General features: G+C 42.5%; 1 pseudogene; it reads right to left on the reverse strand.

Moving 5' to 3' along the window:
• Positions 1-721: 721 nt before the first annotated feature.
• Positions 722-2,173, reverse strand: LOC100611040 (aspartate aminotransferase, mitochondrial-like; annotated as a pseudogene).
• Positions 2,174-9,476: the final 7,303 nt, after the last annotated feature.

The following is a 9,476-nucleotide window of genomic DNA, read 5'->3' on the forward strand; positions in this document are numbered from 1 at the left end:
ATAAGCAGAAACTTATGTTCTTTGTTCTTAAATAAATCCCAATAGAAATGGGGTTATTATCAAACAAGCAGTAGAATGAGATGAACATCTAGGTTAGATAAAAGTATTTGTGCATAAGGAAAAGAACAGCAATGATAAGAGAGAAGAGATGGCCTTCTCTTTTACTTAAATAAGACAGGAAACAGCATCTTTTATTTTCCTTGCTGCAGTGGCTCGTTAGTTTTCATAAAACACAGTTTCTGCAATACGGTATATTGATAAGGTTGCTCCATCACGGGAGGACAAACATGAGGCTGACTATTAATGCCAGAACTAGGTCTGCTCTCAAAGCCTCTAATGAGTGCCGTTTCTCATGAGGAACCCCTGACACCATACGACACTTCAGTTACATCTTCTGAAATATTGCAAGGGCATGATTGACAGGGTTTTTTTGGTGCTATGACTTTCTTGCACATGTAAACTCTTTCAGAAAAGTTGGCCATAAAAGGATAAAGAAGAGTTTGGCTTAGAGCCACAAAGTTCCAGACACCAGTCATGGGTGCCTCTGCCCTGTGTCACTACATGTTCTTTTCTGAGAATCACAGTCACTGAGAGTCATACATCATGGTTGAAAGAAATGATCCATTTACCACCATCCACCCTCCCTCATCCTCTGTGCAAAGCTCACAAGAGCAGAGGCTGAAAACAGAAAGGTTGTCTCTGTTCCCTCACACCAGGGATATTACTTGGTGACCTGGTAAATAGCATAGGCAAGGTAGCCCACGTTGCCAGAAGTGACCCCTGCCACAGAGATGTGGCCATCCTTTGTCATCCAGATGGAGAACTCCTTGGTCAGCCAGTCCATCTGTTCAGGCTTTAGCCCTGTGAAACAAAACTTGCCAACTTGGTCAGTGATGTGTTGCCAGTTGTGGGAGGAATCCTCCTTCTTCAGAGGAGGATTGTGGGAGTTCTTCTCCTCTTGAGGTTGAAAACCAGCTGAGTCCACATGCTAACGATGCAGTCGGCCATATTTTCACTTCCTGCAACCACTGTTTTTACAAATCCGGAGTGTTCAGAATGGTAGAGGCAATCCAGGCCTCATTGAGAGGAGAGTCACAATACGTGGGATGGATCAAGATTTTCAACTGTGACTCCACACTTTTGGCTTCATCCACATCTTTGCAGATTATAGTAAAGTCTCCCACACGCTCTCCATAAGCCCATGTTTTGGCATATGATTGGCAGAGACAAATGTTAATGCCCTGTTTGATGAAGTGGCACACAGCCCCGGCATCCTTGTTACTGTCACCTCTGGCAAAGCCTTGATAGGCCATGTCAAAGAATGTAGAGATTCTTTTTCTTCACCCCATTGCTATTTCCTTCCACTGCTCTGGACAAGGGTCCTCTTCCATGAGATTATGGGCCCAGGCATGCAGGAGAAGAACACTTTGCGCTGGTATTTTTGAAACGTCCTCCATAGTGCCTGTGAAGTCAGAACCACAAGTCTTGGGGTCATAGTACTGATAAGCTTGTAGCTGTGTGCCAGCATCCCTGAAATGTGTGATTTCCCTAGGATAGTTTGGGCAGAAAGACATCTCAGCTGAACTTTAAAACCCTTTACAGAAAGCTGGCTCTGATCCTTAAGGCCCCAGTTCGAGAAATAGCCTGCACAGTGACAAACCAGTCGCTTTTCAACACTTCGCTGTTCTTACCCAGGGCTAGTCCTGCAGATGTCTTGCAAAATTCAGCCAGTACCCCAATGAGCAGGTATTCCTTGTCCAAATTTTTTGTGGCAGTCTGGGCCTCTGCCTTGCAGATGTTAGACAGCAGATAAAGCTTTCCGTTGTTGTCCTGGTTGGCACCAATTACCAGATTCACCTTTTTGCTATCAGTGTCTCTCTTAAAGGCTTTGGTGACTCCCAGGATAGGATCTGGAAGTCCCATGTCCACGTGGGCCCGCCAGAAGCTAGTCCTGTTGGAGGCTGCCATGGCAAGGCCCAGTTGGAAGGCAGCGGTGATCCAGGAGGTGATGTAGCCTGAGTGCGGCAGGGCCATGGTGGACGGAGGAGGGCAGTTGAGTAGCTGCAGAACAGAGTGGAGGGCAAGCGGGCCCCTCCCACTTTTTAAAAGCAGTCAGAACACTAACAGGGAAGGCAGCATGACCAGTTCAGAAGGCCACACACAGGGATTTCCACTCCTGGGGTGAATGTACCAATATGTGGGGAAGGACCTAGGCTAATCAAGCCCATGATGTGTAAACCCTGATGCCCTTAAACGTATTGACAATGGAAATGGAACTCCTGAGGGAACCTGAAACCCCTATGCTCCCACTCTGGCTGACCTCCTGGATGATGTTTGATGAGCAGAGGATTGGAACCACGGAGAGCAGCAGTTGTAGAATTCAAATGCTCACTGTCATCAGTCTTCCCTCTAGAGAAATAGCCCCTCAAAGACCAGACAGTCCTGCCCTTGATCAGTGTGATTCCTACTGTCATAGTCTGCTCACACTGCCATAATGAAATTCCATAGATGGGGCGCTTAAACAACAGAAATTTATTTCCCACAGTTCTAGAGGCGGAGAAGTCAAAGATCCAGGTGCTTGCTGATGTGGTTCCTTGATGAAGGTTCTCTTCCTAGCATGCAGGCAGCTGCCTTCTCACTGTGTCCTCACGAGGCAGAGAGAGAGAGAGAGAGAGAGAGAGGTAGGAGTGGGGAATCTCTGATGGTTCTTCTTATAAGGACACTAATCTCATCATGAAGGTCCCACTGTCATGACCTTATCTAAACCTATTCACCTCCCGAAGTCCCCATCTACAAATGCCATCACACTGAGAGTTAGGGCTTCCATATATAAATTTGGGTCCATAGCATCTCCTCTCTACCAAGAAGCATCTGGGTCTATCTCCTTCAGAGACTGGCCTGAAGGAGAGTACAAGTGACCCTGTGACTGCCCAGCAGTGCACACAGCAGTCAGAGAAGAGCCTTGGGAGTCACAGAGCCTGAGTCTGATTCAGGCTCCAGCATCGTCAGTTGTGTGACCGTAAGCAGCTGTGTCCTTCCTGATCCTCAGTTCAGTTTACTTTTCTATAAAATAGCAGTAGTGATACCTACCTCCTAGGGCTGTTTTGAATATTAAATGGGATATTGTAAGACAGGCACTTCACATTGTCCTGTCAAAGAATCCATGCTCAGTAAACAGCAGCCGTTGTTTCCCAGGGTCGGGTAGCACAATGACCTCTTGGTTTTCTAGATCTGGAATGCCTCTATCTTGAGCCAAGCTTGAGGGAGTGCTGCCTCAGTAATTCATGTTCATTTATGTCCTTTGACTTGCCAACCCTTTTTCAATTAGTACCTTCTTTTTTAGATATGTTGATGGCCTTCTGGTCTTAAAATTAGTCTACTTTTCAGAGGGTGGTTCTTGCATATTTGTGTCCAACATGTTTTGATTTACAGTCAAACCCTCAGAAGACAACCTTCCTTCTCTTTCAAAGTCTTTGTGGGCACCTCTTTAGCAAAATCGTTGAACTGCCTAACAATTCTTGGGAGAGGAAATTCCACAATTTTTGCATCCAATCCCAGAGAAGCTATTTCCTAGTGGTTTTGATAGGGTGAGGCATGAGGTTATGAGTGGGGTTTGGAGGCTGTAAGATGAGCCCTCACAGGGCTACTTATTGCTAGGTACACTGCCCTCAGTGAGGTTGGGGTGCCCTCCTGGGCTAAGCAGCTTAGTCTCACTAGGGCATGCATAAGTGTGGTAGCGGCAGTAGTGGTAGTAGCAGCAGTTACAGCAGCAGTATGAGATGACCGTATTTTTCAGTTCAAGTATGTATTCTCTATGAAATGAGCTCATAGGCTCTGAATTGGTAGAGCACCACAGTTTAGCCAGTCCAATCTGTCATATTTGCAGATAAAGATGTAGAGAGTCACTAGCCTGGCCAGCCAAATTAAGGAAATGACCATGGAGAGCACTGAGATGATGAATGTGGATGTCCAACACTTAGCCTTCCATTTCACTGATGGAAAGCAGAGGGCCAAAGAGACCGGTACATTGTTAGAAAACCACAGTGCTAGTTAATGCTAATCTGAAGAACTTTCTGCCCTGGGAGTGACATATAGCCAAAGAAATGCATCGACAGGGCAGCAGAAATTATTTACCATATTTCTTAAATTTGTGTCAGATTACCTGTCTATATCATCTGTACTACATCTTGAGATAATATTTTTATAAACCTGCTGATTACCTTTAAACAGCACAGTTGTACCACTATCACTATGCCTCACTCATAATCTATTTATTTCATTTTGGTTTAACTGCTATAGTACTGTTTGATTTGAAATTTTAAATCATATTATTTTACACCAAAAAAAATCTAAGATTTTACATTAGCCAAAATTACTTCAATTGTTATACTTTTTGCATGCTGAGAAACACAAATTAACAGAATGTGGTTTTGGTGTTAAAAGTGCTAATTTGTTACCTGTCACCATTTAAAGTAGATGATATTTTGCCACCCTGTTTTAATGACACTTGTTCCCTTTTTGATACATCACCACAAATCATAAGACATGAAAGGGGCCCCTCATCTCTCCTTTACTGCAGAGGAGCCTTGGGGATAAGTGCTCAATAAACATGGGTTTGTTGGTAGTGGAAATGATGGTGGCAGTGGTGGGGTGGGGGACTGAAATAATCTGTGGAATTATTTTTAAATTCTAGAGTGCTATAAGGACATTAGCTAACAGTATTATACTCAGATATCAATCCCCTTTTGTTCTGTAGTTAGATATGAACATTAAATAATATTAGTATTTGCAATAGTATATGAAAATATGCAAAGAGAAAAATTTGTAAAATTTCAAATGTCTAAACCCAATTAAGCATTTTTCCCCAGAATACTATGTTTCTTCAGCTTTTCCCCTGTGCCTCTCTCACTGCCAATTTTGCATCCCAGGATGGCGCAAGATTGGGAGTAATAGCAAATGGATGCAGAAAGAGAGGCACAGATGGACAGTAGGAACAGTTGAAAGTGAACCCGCCTGCTCTAGAGTGCTGTTCCCAGGCAATGGGTGGCAAGGCATTCTGGTATGTGTGTAGATGTTCCAGTCCAATGCTGTGGTTCTACTTTTGAGGTCAGTGTTGGTTATTTCTCAATCTCATTCCATCAATGCTGTGGCAAGACAAAACCCCTTCCAGAGACCTCCAAATTATTCATGAAAAGTCATTCCTTCCAGGCTGTTGCAACTTTATGTCTTATTCTGCATTTGGGAGTATTTTGATGAGAGAGAGGGTGGTTAAATCAAGCACTACTGGAAAGCCACCATCATAACCCAGAAACTCCTCATTCTCAACCATTAAGAACCCTGCCCAGCCTCCCGTTGGTTTTAATCCCGCTGATGACATGGATTTGGTGTTTCTGGTTAGCCTGATGGTAAAAGCTCTTGTAGGAAGTCTGTTTTTTTTATTTTGCCACCAACTGTCTTCCAAACCAGATGCATTAATATAAGAGGTGACTGGTGAAGCTGTTTCCAGTCATGCGATTTCTCCAGAGCTCATCCATTCAGTCAGAAAATCTTGGTGCAAACCTACCATGTTCCAGGCCCTAGGTTGACCCTGAGATTCAAAGATAATTAGCACATCCATCCACACTTCTTCTAATGCCATGGAAGCCTTATCTTGTTTATGGCCTCTGTCTTATTCTGTATTTTAATGATGAACAGCTGGTCAACGTCATCTATATGATAATTCATCATTCAATCATTTATTTTTTTGCACAAAAATTTGTCCCTAGATAATCCTCAATGATGGATTTCTATTGGAATTCAGTTCAATATCCAGATGTGTAAGTATGTTTAGGAGAGTCACCAGACCCTTGGAACCAAACTTGTTTTAACTTGATTCAACTACAAAGACCTTTCTGAGACCCCGCTTAAGTTTAATATTGCTTTCCTGAGGCTTGTCTGTTCTCTAGTGCCTCTTATCATAGGTTCTTCCAAGCCACCTGTTATAGTTGACCCAGTTTCACTACCCAAGAACTGGAGAGTCATTTCCTGTTTTAAGTACTGGAAGAGATTTTAAGAAGATGATACAGAGCAGCTGTTTTCTCAAGCCACAGAAAGTAGAACAAAAGAAAGAGCCCTGGCCAGGAATGAAGAGACTTGGGTTCTTGTCTATGCAGACTCCACCTTGCTAAGTGGCTATCAGGAAGCTTCTTAAGTCTGGACCCATCACTATGTTCTCCCTCCAAACCTCACACCCAATTCTTCACCCAATCCTACCCCTTTTTCAGAGTTTTCTTTTCCAAGGTTTTTACTCAAGCTTTATAAAGGATTATAGGATCTAATGTCCACTGTGATGTTATTTTATGACCATGTGAGCCATTATTAGAAGTTAGTAGTTCTAGAAGGGACTTGAACAAATGCTCCATTTACACTTTCTTGCTCTAACAACATTTTCATTTTCTGAGCACTTATGCTGACTCCAGCCCTTTGCTGGGGACCAAAAAGACAAAGATGAAATAAGATTGCGCCATCAATACTAAAGGGAGCTCTGGGAGTTCAGAGGGGAACCTAACCCATCCTGAGGGAAACAAGATAAACTTGGTAAGAGATAGCATTGCCTTAGCTGGCTCTGGAAAGGAGAGTGTGGATCATCTAGAAAGAAATAAGTGCTAAGCACAGGGAGCCATGAGCAACTGCACGGAGTTGTGAGTGGCATAACTAGGAACTTACCAGAAGTGTGAAATTACTAGAAGAAAAACTTGGGAGGCTGGGACAGTCAGATGAGGATGACTAAGAGAAACAGAGTCGCGTTTCAAAGGCCTTGCAAGCCAAAAATGAGATCATTCCTCAGCCACAACCTTTCAATGGCTTCCTCTGCACCCAAATTAAGATCCAAATTCCAATTAATACTGAAAACATTGGACTGCTGCCTGCATTTCTTTCTTTTATCAGGTCTCTCACAGGTTCTTTAGGGAAGTACAAATTTTTCTGACTGTAGAGAAGCTTTATCTCCTCTATTTTTAGAGTATATGGAAATTATATGCAAGTACATTATTATTATTTCAGGCATATAAAAAGTATCGACAACAGTATAATAAGCATCTGCATAACTCTCACTTGTATTAAGGATTAAAATATTACAGATATACTTGATGTCATCCTCCCTAATCTCATTCCCTTCCCTGCATCCCAGAGGAAACCACTGTCCTGAAGTTTATGTCATTCTCTTTCATATTTTTATATTTCTATCACATATGTATTTATAAAACAGTAATACTACTTTTGTGGGTTTTTAAACTTTAGCAAATAGCCTTGATTCTCCTAATGACTTGCTTCCTTCACTCAACATAGTTTTTGAGACTTACCCAATTGATATATGCAATCGAATTTCATTCATTCTAATGATGTATAGTATCATATGAATACAGAAATACACAATTTATTTTAGCCATTCTCATAGGGATGAACATTTAGGTTATTTTCAAACCAGTCGTGGTGGTGTGCACATGGAGTCCCAGTTGCTTAGGAGGCCAAGGCAGGAGGATCACTTTACCCCAGGAGTTCAAGTCCAGCCTGGACAACATAGTGAGACCCCTGTCTCTAAAAATAAAAAATAGCTTATTTCCAATGTTTTTCTATTATAAACAAGGCTGCTATTTTTCTCTATTTCTCTATGCATGTATGCAAGATTTCTCTGAGAAAAGTACCTAAGAGTGAAGTCCCTGGTGATAAGATCTATACATCTTCAACTTTACTAGCTGTCTTTGTTAGGACTGCTGTAACAACTTACCATTGGGTAGCTTAAACAACAAATATTTATTCCTCACATTCTGGAGGCTGGAAGTCCAAGGTCAGGATGTCAGCAAGATCAGGTTCTAGCGAGGGCTCTCTTATAGGTTACAGATTGCCAGCTTCTCCTTGTGTTCTCACATGATGGAAAGAGGGCCAGCTAGGTTTCTGGCTTCTTTTATAAGGACACTAATCCCAATCATGAAGGCTCTACCCTCATGACCTAATCACCTCCCAAAGGCTCCAAATACCACCATATTGAGGATTAGATTTCAACACATGAATCTGGAAGGGGACACAGACATTCAGTCCATTGCACTAGCTATTGCCAAAGTTCTCTCCAAAGTGATTTTACCAATTTAAACTCCTGTAGCAGTGTATGAGAATTCCTATGACTCCATATTCTTGTTACTACTTATTGTCAGATTTTTAAATGTTTACCAGTTTTATCCTGGGGATATGAAATGGCATCTCATCATAGTTTTAATTTGCATTTCTTCAATTACTAATAAGGCTGAGCATCTTTTCTTTCTTTTTTTTCTTTTCTTTTCTTTTTTCAGACAGAATCTCTCTCTGTTGCCCAGGCTGGAGTGCAGTGGCATAATCTCAGCTCACTGGAGCCTCTGCTCCCCAGGCTCAAACAATCCTCCTACCTAAGCCTCCTGAGTGACTGGGACTACAGGCACATGACACCACACTCAGATAATTTTTGATTTTTTAAAATTTTTTGTAGAGAAAAGTTCTCAGTATATTGCCCAGGCTGGTCTCAGATTCCTAGGCTCAAGCTGTCCTCCTGTCCTGGCCTCCCAAAGTTCTGAGATTACAGGCATGAGCCACCGAGCTTGGCCATCTTTTCATTTTCACTGGATATCTGTGAACTGTATGTTTAACACCCTTGGCTGAGTTTTCCTTGGGGCTAGTTGTGTCTTTCTTAGTGATTTATGGGAGTTCTATACATCTCAAGGCTAAAAATCCTTTTGCATTGCACATATTAAAAAGAGCTGGAAAGGTCACACCGGTAATCCCAGCACTGTGGGAGGCCAAGACAGGTGGGTTACTTGAGGCCAGGAGTTTGAGACCAGCTTGGCCAACATGGCAAAACCCCGTCTCTACTAAAAATACAAAAAAATTAGCTGGGTGTGGTGGCGCGTGCCTGTAATCCTAGCTACTCAGGAAGCTGAGGCACGAAAATCGCTTGAACCCAGAAGGTAGAGGTTGCAGTGAGTCAATATCGTGCCACTGTACTCCTGGCTGAGCAACGGAGCAAGACCCCCATCTCAAAAAAACAAACAAACAAAAAGAGCTGGAAAGAAGGCCTGAAGGCCACTCAAAGCTGCATGGCGGGTCTGTAGGCTGCCCCTACCATTGTTGCCGTTTGGATGATTTGGGCAATTTTTGAGCCTCTCTGAGCCTCAGACTCCTCATTTGCAAAACTATAATAATAATAGTTGCCCCAAGGGCTATCACGGGAATTAAATGAAATAATGTATGTAAGCCACTTCATATGTAAGAATTTGGTAATAGTAAAATACCAAGAATGACAGCTGACATTTATTGAAGCCTTCTTTATTGGACTAGACAAAAAGCCACAAATGAAGAGTGTAAGCCTTGGCTTACACTCCAAAGCCCAGGCTCTTAACCAGGAAAATAAATGGTCGCTATTATTATTGTCCTAATGGAGCAAACAGCTAGCTGGGCATCCAGACACAGTT

Source organism: Pan troglodytes, chromosome 1 (genome assembly GCF_028858775.2).
Source record: "Pan troglodytes isolate AG18354 chromosome 1, NHGRI_mPanTro3-v2.0_pri, whole genome shotgun sequence".
NCBI lineage: Eukaryota > Metazoa > Chordata > Mammalia > Primates > Hominidae > Pan > Pan troglodytes.